The 13,837-nt window shown below is 39.8% G+C and overlaps 1 protein-coding gene across 1 annotated transcript in view; it reads left to right on the forward strand.

Annotated features, from left to right (window-relative positions):
• Window positions 1-901: 901 nt before the first annotated feature.
• WNT5B (Wnt family member 5B) overlaps window positions 902-13,837 on the forward strand; it is a gene marked incomplete in the record, with an annotated part of 1,807,993 nt that continues 1,795,057 nt past the window's right edge. Inside the window, 1 exon segment of the mRNA XM_044087503.1 lies at window positions 902-2,085.

Consider the following 13,837-nt stretch of genomic DNA (forward strand, 5'->3'; position numbering starts at 1 on the left):
AGCTTCAAAACGTGAAATACTCGCATTACATTATGTTGGCAAAATACATTTTAATGTAATAAACTATCTATTCCAGGTAGTGCTTCAGCTGGGTAAAGTCAACCACAAATGAGATCATCCCCGCCGGACGGTCGAAGTTCACGGCACCCCAAAGGGAAGCTTGCTAGTTTTAATGGGGGGGGGGGGGGGGGACTTGGCTGTTAGCTACAGACTTGTCGCTATCGGTTAATCTGAAACACACAGGAAACCGTAAACATGTAGAAATTGTATATATTAGAAAGATGTAATTTTACCTCAGAGACCTTAGCGTCAACGCGTCTGTGACTTTAGATGTATAATTAATAAAGAAGAGCTTTACATTTTTGTTTCATTTCATGTATGCTTGATGATTAAAACAAAATTCCAGCACACTAACGGTCAAAGTGATTATGCATTAGTGAAACAAGTTGCTGTCAGTCTGTGCTGTCACTTCTGACAAGGGATAAATATATGGATCTGTTCCTCCCGCTGTGATACTGATTGTCTCCCTTGAAAACTTCAACAATCCTGGTGATGCGGGGCCGCGTGCGGTCGTCCTAGTACAAATATTTCGACGAGGGAACCGAATTACTATGCTTTAGTGAGGAAACTAAGCTCCTGCGGGCCCCTCTTCAGGTTAACCCTTCACAGTATGTTTTATTGACATGTACATCGTACCGTTTTGTCTCGTACGGAAGAAGCTGAGTTCGTCTGACTGGTGGACTGACAGTGAGCCCGTGTGAATCAGCGGCTTAAATAATCAGCTGGCAGGAGTAAGATCAAGTTGAGGTGGGTTGGTTTATATTTCGTTTTTGACCCTTTAAGGTCTACTTAACCTGAGTGCAGGCAGGCGAGGGTGGTAGTGCGCATGCGCGGGGCTGGCCCAGGTACTGTGAAGGGTGAGAGTGGTTTCCCGAGGCCAACCCCTGTCATTCAAAGTGGGAGAGGGACTTGATCGTCATGACTGGTAGTAGCCTGGAGAAAATATAGCAGTGTGCAACTATATGTTAGTGCTGGACAGATGAGTTGAAGCACCCCGGACTATAGAGGTCGCCTCGTTAAGGATTTGGAGTTTGGAAAAAGTTTAAGGTATAACTTGTTGGACTATTTGGAAGAAGGTGGTCCCCACGATCCTTCCTTCCCAGCCCCAGGGTTTAATTTGATGGCAAGCAAAAACTGGTCTTAAAAGTTTTTTCCTTCAGTGATTCAGATTTACAGTAGCGGTTTTTGGTCCGCAAACGTCAGGAAATCTAATACTTTAACCAGTTTTATGTTATCCCTGCGCAGACGTTGGTGTAATAAACGGACTTCAGATTAGTGACCCCCCAGCAAGGACTTGTTACTTATTCGTGGAATACATTCCGTCCACCTCACCGGTGTTCTGTGGTAAGAACATAGTCTCACGTACATGTACAGCTTTCAAGTGGTCTCAAGTACAACTGACGGAGCTACAGCAGTACGGCTGCTCTTCTCCAGTGTGTCTGTTTCTGGTTTTCATTATACAGAAAGTGACCACCCTACTCTATTCTCCCTGAAACTTAACGTCGGGATTGCTGTTGTGTTCTCATTTGTGGCTGAAACACGGTCGTTTGAGAGTGCCTAGGAGACAGACTGGTTATCGGTACTCCCTGCTGAGCAGGCACGAAACCAGCCGAGTGCCCCGTGGTCATTTCGGGGGTTAACATAGTGCCAGTCTATTAGCGGTGCAGGAGCACAGCCGCCGGTCCTTCTTAAGGACCAAAACTCAGTAACACGAGTTCAACAGGTGCTGTCTGCTTGGGATTCTGGCTATGCCATTTCTAGGCAGGAGGGTCGTGGGCACCAGCAGGGAGCCTAGAACCTAGCGCAGCCCTGCTTTGTGATAGAGGCATCTTCACCCACTCCCCTTTGTTGCACAATCAAGACCACCACTTGGGCTTTCAAGTAAAACAATTCAGCTTTCATATTTGACAAGATAAAGGGAGTATTTCAGGTTATTCCCTATCTCTTTTGGAGAGTGGAATACTTCTGTACTGCAGTTGGACGGATCTCTAAACAGACTAGAACCCAAGGGGTGACTGGCAACAGGTAAGTGGCTTTCTATTTTGTTTAGGAAGTCCAAGTGCTTGGATGACATATTTGGGAAACTTGGGTGGACCCCAAGCATCCTGCCCAGGAGTAAATAATTGCCATTAATTCGGCTATAACTTTTAACAATTTAATACATAAAGTGTTTGATTCTCATTTTGCTCTGTATGCTCATTCCTCTCTTGTATTTTAATTAACTAAATCCTAGAAGGAGTTAACCTCTACATTTACAGGAGGAATCCATTTAACTTGCCAACTGCCAAGTTAATGGAGAAATGTACTGTTGTTAACAGGAGTAGGCGGTGACAGTCACAATAGTTCAGTGCTTCCAGAGTGTTGGGGGGCATAGGAAGGTTAAATGAAATGCTCTGCAGCTGATGTTGTGCTGCCAAATTGGGGATCATGCAATCTTTGCTAGATCATGTTGGGGTATTAACACAGATCTGTCAGCAACAATAAAATGTCCGCTGCAAGTGTACAAAGTGAAATGACAGCTATAGTTAGCATTTTAAGCAGTACACAATTTAAGCCAGAAAATCGTGACTCAGTGTTGAATCTGTGTTTGAGATGATTCATTTTTTAACATTGTCTAGAAAATAAGCTATATTTTCAGGATTAGTAAGTTTGAAAAGAAACCTGAGGTTTTTGGGACAGGCAGAGGGAAGATGTGCAAGCTTGTCTTCTAATTGGTGCTGTAATACTGTAATGGGTGGGCAGTGATCTTTGTCATCTTCGGAAGTAACCACAAATGGGTGATGCATGACAGTGGAAGGCAGAGCACCAAATCTAAGCACATTTCAGACAAAACAGAAGGTATCCCTAAGGGCTGGAAGACAGAAACCATACCAGCAGCCATGGTCATAGCACCCTGGTTCTCTTAGTACAGGTCAGTTCATATTAAAAAGCTGAAGTGAGGAAGGAAGAGAAGTACAAAAGGCAGACATAACAATTTGGGAGGGGGATACGGTGTAGGGCTGATTTAGAAGAAAGGTATAATAAAATGAAATGTGAGATGTAGAACAATTTCACAATTTTAGGAAAAAAATATTGGCTTTCTTCCTTGGATTTTTCCTGCATGCCATTATTGCACAAATGTAACTAAATCCCCACACATTTTATTTCTAGTGTGATTTGCATCCACCTTATGCAGTGCATGGCCAGCAAAAGTACTACAGTATCTGGATAATTTATGTTAGGGGTTCAGGCTGAAAAAAAAGCATGAGACTGGAAAAAAATCAGGTTCAAGTTTCACCAGAAACATTAACTTGGTGTAAACCTTGAGAAATGTACATTATCTTTATACAAGCTTCTGATAACCAAGTTTAATAATAAACTGAGTTAACAACAAGAGCACTATTCCCACTCTTGGAAATGACATTATTTTGGGCTGGTAGTAAATTCTAAAGTTTAAAGTTTAGAATAAGGTATTCTGATTGTGGGTTTTTTTTTTTTTGTACACAACAGTTGCAGAGTTTGGTTGTTTTCTGTAGACATATTTTGCATTACTGTGATTCTGAACTAGTTGTACAACTTGTGGTCCTGGAACACACCTGAAAATAGGTGTTTGTTTGGCTTTCTCCTGTTTTATGTGGTTATTAAAAATTAAAAAATAAATAATATTAATGAATATCAGCTCATCTTTCTTGGTTACATAATCTGTATATACTTTGCACGTGTAAACAGCGCTAACATTTCTTCTATATGCACATTATCTGTCTTGTTTGGCTTGTTAACAGGAAAGATACGTTAACTAGGGGATTATTTGAATTCCATTGCATTCCCTTAAGCACGTAATCATTGGTAACCTAAGTAACCAGAATCTATTCCTTTATAATACAACATGTTTAAGCAGTATCCACATTTTATGAAGTTTATGTCCATTGAATATAGACAGCAACTGTCTACTTTTCTCTTCAAGCCATAAAGTGGTGTTGCAGGCTAATCAAAAAGGGTGTAGATGCTTCCATTTTTTTCAGGTGCAGAATACTGTATTTTCTCTTCTAGCTGGGTTACTCTCTCCCATGTTCATTGTTAACACATGGAGAGTGTAAACCTTTAACAATGAATCCTTTCAGAAAAAGATGAGGTGTACATTTAATTGGCAAACCCTAAAAAAGAAAGTAGAGAGGAGGGAGGCGACTTAAAATTGCATTTTTGTGTCAGCCTGTCGTGATACATCAGTGACTTTGTACTGACTCTAAAGTTGTCCTTGGAATGCATGTATTCCGTTGTTCTTCAGATGTGCTTTGTTCTGTGATGCTTTCTTAAAAAGGGTGGGACGTCATTTCCCTGTTGTCCCAGCACTGGTGTAGGTATAACATCCTGCACTGTCTTGCTTACACAAAATGTTTTTTTATTCTTTAAGGTAGAAGATACGATAGCAACTCCTCATAATTGCACCATTTCTACTGTAGTATGATTTACATATTACAGTCAGAAATGTACTTGTACCATGCTATGGTCTTTACTTTCCTCACCGGCTAAAGAACATTATGCACTATGTTATTCTCCTGTAGTTAATTAATTTCTGCAAGTAATATATATTATGTCATTGTTGTGAAAATGTTATACCATGACATTGTCTTTTGGTTGTATCAGCTTGCAATGTGCTGGATACTGTGCTGGAACAATTGTTTTTCCTTAGTATAACATCCTGTCTTGGTTTGCTGTATTTTCATCAATTGCTTAAGTATGTGCTGTTACTCTTACAAGAACAACCACTGGTCCTGGAAGATCAGAAGATTGTGAGTTGTATTCCTACTGCAAGTATCTGTATTCATTTTCCAGTACTGACATTGCAGTGAGTCATAAGGAGAGGGTGCCGCACTCCTCAGTGTGCCATCTGTCGAATGAGACATTAAATCCATGTTCCTTTTGCCCATGTTTGTAGTAGCTCAGGTGGATGCAACTGAACCCATGATGCTTGTTAGAAAAAAAATAAGGGGAAGTTTCTCGATGCCCTGGCCAAATTTCCCCTAGTCAGTATTAGTACCATCTTGTGTCTCCCCAGAAAAGAGGACACTGTCCTAGGGGAACTAAAATAGGGTACAGTGCTGTTTCCCCAAACAGGCAGCAACCTGTTCATGTGTAGATTACAGCACTGTCCCTTGTAGTCGCAGTGCTTTTGTAAAGTACTGTTCCTCCAAAGCTGTGCGTCTTGTCTACAAACAATGCAAAGTTATTTCCCCAATGTTCCTCTTCTCCCATCACTTTACAGCCCTCTGGCTATTCTGCTAGTTTCCACACCCACAACCTCCAGATTCCCTGACTGCTCCTTACGTGTTCCTGGTATAACCCTTCACCAGGTGTGCCCCTGACTGTCGACCTCAGTGGTACTGACTTGTAGTTCTAGGGAGTGGGGAATCCGTCATGGAGTTGCACATGTAGAGCTGGGAGCTTTCATCGTTATGGCTGCTGGTCCCTCCCTTAAGGAGTGTTTTGTGCAGTGATGTCAGTGATGTCATTGTTGTCCATGTAATGTGAGCAGATGGCCTATGAGTCTCTTGGTCTCCAACAAATATTTCGCAGGCACTGGGCTTCCCTTTCTCCTAAAATAGGAGACCAGGCCTTCAGTTACTTCCTCCCCCCCCCCGGTCAGTCCTACTGGTGACTTGAGTCCATTTTCACAGCCTGTAGGGCTGACTGTCCCTGTGATTACTATTGCTGTCACAAAACAGTGCACTGTTCTGTTTCTCCAGAGAGGTGTGACCTCTTCGTGTATAGTATAGTATGCAACACTCCCCCTTGAAGTTGCATTACTCTTATAAAAAAAAAAAATTGTGGAATACTGTTCCTCCAGACTGGTATCACCTCTTCATGTGCACAGTACTGTTCTTTATATTTGCAATGCTTCTGTAAAAATATTACACAATTCTGTACCTTCAAACTAGTATTACTGATTCAGGTACAGTATGCAGTGCTGCCCCTTGTGGTTGCAGTGCTGCTGTAAATCTAGTTCCTGTAAAGCTGCATCAGTCTTGTACATACAGTGCACAATTTTATCCTCCTTAATTACATCATCTTGGCTGTCAGTACAGTGTACTGTGCTGTTTCCCTAAGATGCATCTCTCTTTCAAATGTTAATGTATTGTAATGCCCTCTTTCCCATAGTCCAGGCACTACCAAGTATTATGCAGTGCTTTTCCCAGAGCTGCTTCACTGAAATGCATACACCGTAAAATACATTTTCCTTTTACGTACTTGACTGTTCACGTAAGTAAATCCCGCAGTACTGCACCACTGTAGCTAGACATCCTTCATTGCAGTTCACTGCAGTGCTCCCCTTTGAGGTACCACTTTCCTAATGGCACTTCACCTCACTTTATCCCAAACGTATGTCTCTGAGCCATGCTTTCTGTTTTCTGATAGTCATAGTACTCTCCTAAACACTGTATGCTGTGTTTTCCTTCTCATAGGTTTGGGAAACAAGCTTTTGGCCTATTAGCCTTCCAGAAGCTTGATAGCCATTATCACATGTTGGAATTGATAGATATCCAGTTAGGTAGACAGAGAGACCTCCCTTGTTTTATATGGGAAATTTCTTCCAGAATTGTGTAAGTTACACATACATATATATTTTTTTACAAGCATTAGTCCAACCCCCCATTTTCAAATTCCAAACGTAGGCTTTTGGAATCGAGTGTCTTGCAAACCCAGGATAGATACAATGTAAAATGACGCATGAGGAGACAGTAAGATATCAGAAAAGGGGTAGCAGCTGAAGCTTTTTTGAGCACCTCTGGTTATTCCATCGTCTTGATAAGGAATCTTTGAAGCTTTTTTATTTGGACAAGATGCTTAGTGGAGAGACTGAACAATAAAGCATTAAACTGTGTAACTGGGATGATGAGAGTAGACTAATAGATCTGTTGTTGTTGGTCCAAATGTAGAACCCCTGATTTGTGAAATGGCAGCCATATGCCTGATCAGACTGGTCAACAAGGACAACATCCTTGAAGACAGCCATATTTGTTATAATATGTACTGTACGCGGTCTACTTCATATGACCTACATTTCATTTGACTGAAATTCATTTGACTGAGACCAAAACACTGAAAGTTCGAAAGACTGAAAACTCATTTGACTGAAACTCATAACACTGACACATTAAAGTAAAAGGTATATGCCCTTTTCCCCACTGTAGTGCAATCCTGGACTTAGTATATATAGTTATGGGGGTGTGGGGGGCATAGCCCCCCACATATTTTATACATTTTAAACCATACACATGGATATTTATAACTGCAATGAATAACTCTTTGCAGAAACAATATTTACCTAAACTATGTGGGGGGCTTCAACCCACACCCCCCAATGTGGGGGCTGTGCCCCCAACTATATATACTAACTCCAGGATTGTACTACAGTGGGGAAAAGGGCATATACCTTTTACTTTAATGTGTCAGTGTTATGAGTTTCAGTCAAATGAGTTTTCAGTTTTTTGAACTTTCAGTTTAAATGAATTTCACTCAAATTAAATTTAGGTCATATGAAGTAGACCCACTGTATGATGTTTGCCAGGTTACCTCTTGTTACAGAGAAAAAACTCTCATGGAAATTCATGGCAAAGTGAGTATATTTTTGATATATATATTTTTAAGTGCTTCCTCGATAAGGATAGGAGGAATGGGTGGTATTTTATCGCTATATCTGAAAGGAGTGTGCCTATACATCCTGGGTGCTTAGAGGGGTCTAGGACTATTCACTGAAAGCACATTTTACTTAAAAGTCAAATGACTGTGCACAAATCACTGAAAGCTCAATTCATTGAAAACACAATTCACTGAAACACATTTCACTGAAAGTTATATGTGGCTTTTTCCCCACTGTAGTGCAACCCTGGAGTTAGTATATATAGTAAGGGGGCACTGCCCCCACATTGGGGGGTGTGGGGGGCATAGCCCTCCATATAGTTTGGATATATATTATGTTCAGAAAAGAGTAATATATTGGAATTACAAGTATCCATGTATATAGTTCAAAATATTTAAAATAGGTGGGGGGGGGTGTAGCCCCCCACCCCCTTACTATATATACTAACTCCAGGGTCGCACTACAGTGGGGAAAAGGCCATATATAGCTTTCAGTGAAATGTGTTTCAGTGAATTGTGTTTTCAGTGAATTGAGCTTTCAGTGAACTGTGCACAGTCAAATGTGTTTCAGTGAAATGTGCTTTCAGTGAATAGTCCTAAACCTGCTTAGAGTTGATACTGGCTGGTATTGAATGTGTTGGGTAAGATATTGGCCGTATTTTGTAGGTTCAAGAAGGCAATGTCATTGGACTGCAGGACTCAACACTCTTACAAATTCTTCTAACGTAGTTCTAGAAGATTTGTTGTTACCCTTAATTTTGGCTTTTAGATTGAGCTTGAAGGCTCTGGTCTATTGAATTTCTGTGATAAATTTCTTCTGCACCAGATTCTGTCTCCATGTACTTTATGACACAAGCAGCTAGAGAAAAATCTGTGTTGTTTTCTGTTATGTAATTTATTCATATTCACATAACTTTCCATATTGTTTTATTTTTGAGTCTCCTTCCACACACCATTAATACGGGACAGGACTGGAGAAAGACATTTAAGATGACACTGTACTACAGAAGTAGCATAGTTGTGGAGATGATGCTGTTTAGTGTATGTATATATTTATTAATTCCTTTTTGTTGACCAAGGTACAACACTGATCATTTAAAAGTTTGTTGCCTTTTTACCCTTAGGTGCATCATTCCTTTGTGCCCTGCATGCTGTGGTTTGCCCCCAGTGATTTAAGTAGTTTTCTAAGGATAATTTGCTAGATCACTTCCCTAAATGAGTCGTATTATTCTATTGTTCTCTAAAATTCTGTTACTACCTTGAACATATTTTACTTTTTTTCCTGCATAGTTGCATGTGCAGTAGATATAAAAAGTTTACACACCCCTGTTAAAATACCAGGTTTTTGTGATATAAAAAATGACACCACAATAAATCATTTCAAAACTTTTCCTACTTTTAATGTGACCTATTTGTTTGTTTGTTTGTGTCTTTCGGCTTTTCCTGGTTAGGGGTCACCACAGCGGAACTCCGGTCCGCTAATGATTGGCAGTAGAGTTTTACGTGCTGGCTTGCCAGGCCTAACGCACAACCTTCATTGAAGGAATGCCCATTCACGCATGTCGCCACACAGAAGACGCTCTAACTGAGAATCGAACTGGCAACGTCTAACTGTGAGGCAACAACGCTACCGCAGCACCACCATCAATTGAAAAACAAACACATCTGTTAGGGGAAAAATATAAAAAAATAAAAAAAAAACGTACAATACGTTGGTTGCATAAGTATCCACACCCTTAAACTAATACTTTGTTGTGTGCACACACCCTTGAACTAATACTTTGTTGAAGCACCTTTTGATTTAATTACAGCATTCAGTCTTCTTGGGTACACACCTGTCATCAATTAATGAGACTGATTAACCCCAAATAAAGTTCAGCTGTCCTAGTAGGATTTTCCTGACATTTACTCAGTTGCCTGCTACAGCCAAAGCAATGGTTCGCAGAGAACTTACAAAGCATCAAAGGGATTGTTGAAAGGTATCAGTCAGGAGAAGGGTACAAAACATTTCCACAGCATTGGATATACCATAGAACACAGTGAAGACAGTCATCAACAAGTGGAGAAAATATGGGACAACAGTGACATTGCAAAAAAACTGGACATCCCTCTAAAATTGATGAAAAGACAAGACGAAAACTGGTCAGGGAGGCTGCCAAGAGACCTTCAGCAACACTAAAGGAGCTGCAGGAATTTCTGGCAAGTACTGGTTTTGTACTACATGTGATAACAATCTCCTGTATTCTCCGTATGTCTGGACTATGGGGTAGGGCTGCCAGACGGATGCCTTTTCTTACACAGAAAAACATCCAGGCTCAGTTAAAATTTGCAAAACAATACATCAACTCTCCCAAAAGCATGTGGAAAAATGTATTATGGTCTGATGAGACCCAAGGCTGAATGTTTTGGCCTCAATTCCAAAAGGTACATTTGGTGGAAAAACAACACTTCACATCACCAAAAGAACACCATCCCCACAGTGAAGCATGGTGGTGGCAGTATCATGCTTTGGAGTTGCTTTTTGTCATCTGGAACTGGGACTTTAGTCAAGTTGGAGGGAATTATGAAAAGTTCCAAATACCAGTCACTTTTTGCCCAAAACCTTCAGGTGTCTGCAAGAAAGCTGAAGATGAAGAGGAATTTCACCTTTCAACACAGCAACGACCCCAAGCATACATCCAAATCAACAAAAGAATGGCTTCACCAGAAGAAAATTCAAGTTTTGGAACGGTCCAGCCTGAGCCCAGACCTAAATCCAATAGAAAATCAATGGGGTGACCTGAAGAGGGCAGTGCATAAGAGATGCCATCGCAGTCTGACAGATTTGGAGCAGTTTTGCAAGGAAGAGTGGGCAAATATTTCCAAGTCAAGATGTGCCATGCTGATAGACTCCTACCCAAGAAGACTGAATGCTGTAATTAAATCAAAAGGTGCTTCAACAAAGTATTAGTTTAAGGGTGTGCACACTTTGCAACCAGTGTATTGTATGTTTTTTATTTTTTATATTTTTTCCCCTAACAGATTTGTTTGTTTTTCAATTGAATTGTACAGGTTATAGGTCACATTAAAGGTTGGAAACGTTTTGAAATGATTTATTGTAGTCTCATTTTTTATATCACAAAAGGTGGCATTTTAACAGGGGTGTGTAAACTTTTTATATCCACTGTATGCTGTGCTATTCCGCCACTAGTGTAATACAGTTTTGTGATCATTTTATGATTTATTTTCTCATAGTTGCATGGCTTCTCTGTGTATGTTATATACTATTGTTCCCAATTTACTTTACTCCCCTAAACAAAGTATGCTATGATTTTTCAGTTGTAGTTACATTACACCCCTAAACGTAGTGTGTTGTGCTGTCTGTCCCACACTGATGCATTATTTTCCTGTGGGTAGCTTGCATGGATTTTCCGATAGCTGCATTTTTTCCCTAGATACTGTGTGTGTTTCCCTGTATCTGTATCACTTCCTAAGCATGGTGTCAATGGTGTAACATACTTTTTTCCCATGCAACTTCATCTTTCCTCAATGCACACCCAATTGTGATGCCCTCTCCAGCACATTTTTAACATTCCCTAAGGGAATTGTCTTGGTGTGTTTTATTGAAGATATGTCATCCCATAACTCTGGCAGAGTAGATGATCAAGACTGTGAGCTGTTAAATTGCTGCTTCCTGTAGTCCTGGGTTTCATTCCCTCAGCCTCTGTTTGCCTACTGTGTGACTTAAAACAAGTGACTTAAACAGTACTTTCAGGTTATCTCTGAAAATGATACTTATGTCCATTGCTTTACCTGGTTTAAAAAAATAAGTCCTGCTTATAGGGAGGGGCATCATTCTGTAGCTGTACCACCCCCTAAGTGCAGTAATGCCCCTGCCATTTTGTAAAGCTCATCACATTTCACCATGCAATACTGGGGTCCTCAGTGTTACAACAGTCTAAACAGAAGGTGCAGCAGTGACCCCATGCATTTACATTGGTCCTGCAAAGACATGTTTTCACCTCATGATTGCTTGATTTATGTACAGAATGCAGTGCTGTTTTACCACTAAGCTGCATCACCCTTTTAAGTAAGGATCAGTCTTCTGTTTCTAGTTGATGTAGCACTTCTTATGTAGCATTTTATTACGTAGCCAAAGCTGAATCATACTTTTAATTATGTTTCGCTATTGTGCTCCCACGTATTTGCATTACAAAGTCAGTATAGTGATTATTTTCCCTCCAACTATATTAATCCATGTATGGTGTCTTTGATGTTTCCTTTATAGTTATATCATTTTTAAAGCATGTGTGGTTAGCTTCATTTTCCCCATTGCTATATTTCCTGTTTAAAGACAATGCACCATGTTTTTCCTCATCTATGCCTAACTCTGCAAATCTTGCACTGTGTTATTCCCCGTAGTTGTATGGTTTTCCAAGTACAGATGTGCTGCATACATTTCCATTATAGTTACCTCAATGCTGTCAGGCTTTCTTTCAGTGATGTATCACAGTCCTGCTTGCACTACACAGTGCTGTTTCCCAGAAGTTAGATCCAAGGCTCCAGAGGAATGGAATAATTACCCATTTTGCTCATTTCATTGAGAATAACTTCCAAAATTTCTTAACAAGTAACAGTGCGGAGTTAACATTTCAAAGTATGTTATATATGAAAGTAATGCGTCACAACATGACTACATTGATTTAGAAACAACAGATTACTGCACTTAAACAGTTCACTTTTGTTTCTTTTAATGCATGCTGAAAGTAATGACTACAGCAGCTGTACCTTCTGGCATTATCTATTGCATAATTAGCAAGTAAAGGCATTGTATAAAAAATATGTTTCTCATTCATTTCTACCAGGATTGTCAGAATAGAAGTAATGTTCACTTACCAAAGGGGGAAATCCTGCTTGAAGCCTTTGATTAAATTATTCCTTTAAATTATTGTCCCAGTTCCATTAGTCTTATAAGAATGATATAATCTGATAATTTCCTACTAGTGCAATATATATATCATAAATACTACTGTGCTGTTTTGATTTAGATGTAGTACGGCAGCACTATGCTAATCCATCACTGGAATACTCCTAAATATGACAACACTGTGCTAATTCCTCACTGGAATACTCCTAAATATAGCAACACTATGCTAATCCCTTACTGGAATATTCCGTAAATACAGCAACACCGTGCTAATCCCTCACTGGAATATTCCTAATTACAGCAACACCATGCTAATCCCTTACTGGAATACTCCCTAAATAAGCAACACTGTGCTAATCCCTCACTTGAATATTCCTAATTACAACAACACCATGCTAATCCTTCACTGGAATACTCCTAAATACAGCAACACTATGCTAATTCCTCACTGGAATGCTCTGTAAATACAGCAACACTGTGCTAATCCCTCACTGGAATATTCCTAAATACAACAACACCATGCTAATCCCTCACAGGAATACTCCTAAATACAGCAACACTATGCTAATTCCTCATTGGAATGCTCCCTAAATACAGCAACACTCTGCTAATCCCTCACTGGAATATTCCTAAATACAGCAACACTATGCTAATCCCTCACTGGAATATTCCTAAGTACAGCAACACCATGCTAATCCTTCACTAGAATACATTTAAATACAGCAACCTTGTGCTACTCTGAATGCTCCTGTACAGCAATACTGTGCTAATCTTCCACTGGAATATTCCTAAATACAGCAACACTGTACTAATTCTTCACTGGAATACTCCTAAATACAGCAACACTGTGCTAATCCTTCAGTGGAATATTCCTAAATATAATAATGTGTTAATCATTCACTGGAATACTCCTAAATACAGCAATGTTGTGCTAATCCCTCAATGGAATATTCCTAAATATGGCAACACTGTGCTAATCCCTGACTGGAATACTCCTAAACATGGCAACACTGTGTTAATCTCTGACTGGAATATTGCAGTTGATGTGTTTTATATATTATGCTGCCTCAACTGTACCACACTTCTAAGTATAGCATTTGGCATAAATGTTTTATTGTTGTGGCATTATTAACTACTTTGTATAATAGCAGTAACTATCTAATGCTGCTTTGCCATAGTTGCAGTATACTGTTGTGGTAACTGTCACTGAAATATTTTGTCTGACACAATGTATGTAATGCTATTATAGTTTAC

This window comes from Protopterus annectens, chromosome 11.part0, assembly GCF_019279795.1.
Source record: "Protopterus annectens isolate FY-2018-M chromosome 11.part0, PAN1.0, whole genome shotgun sequence".
In the NCBI taxonomy this organism is placed as follows: Eukaryota; Metazoa; Chordata; order Ceratodontiformes; family Protopteridae; genus Protopterus; species Protopterus annectens.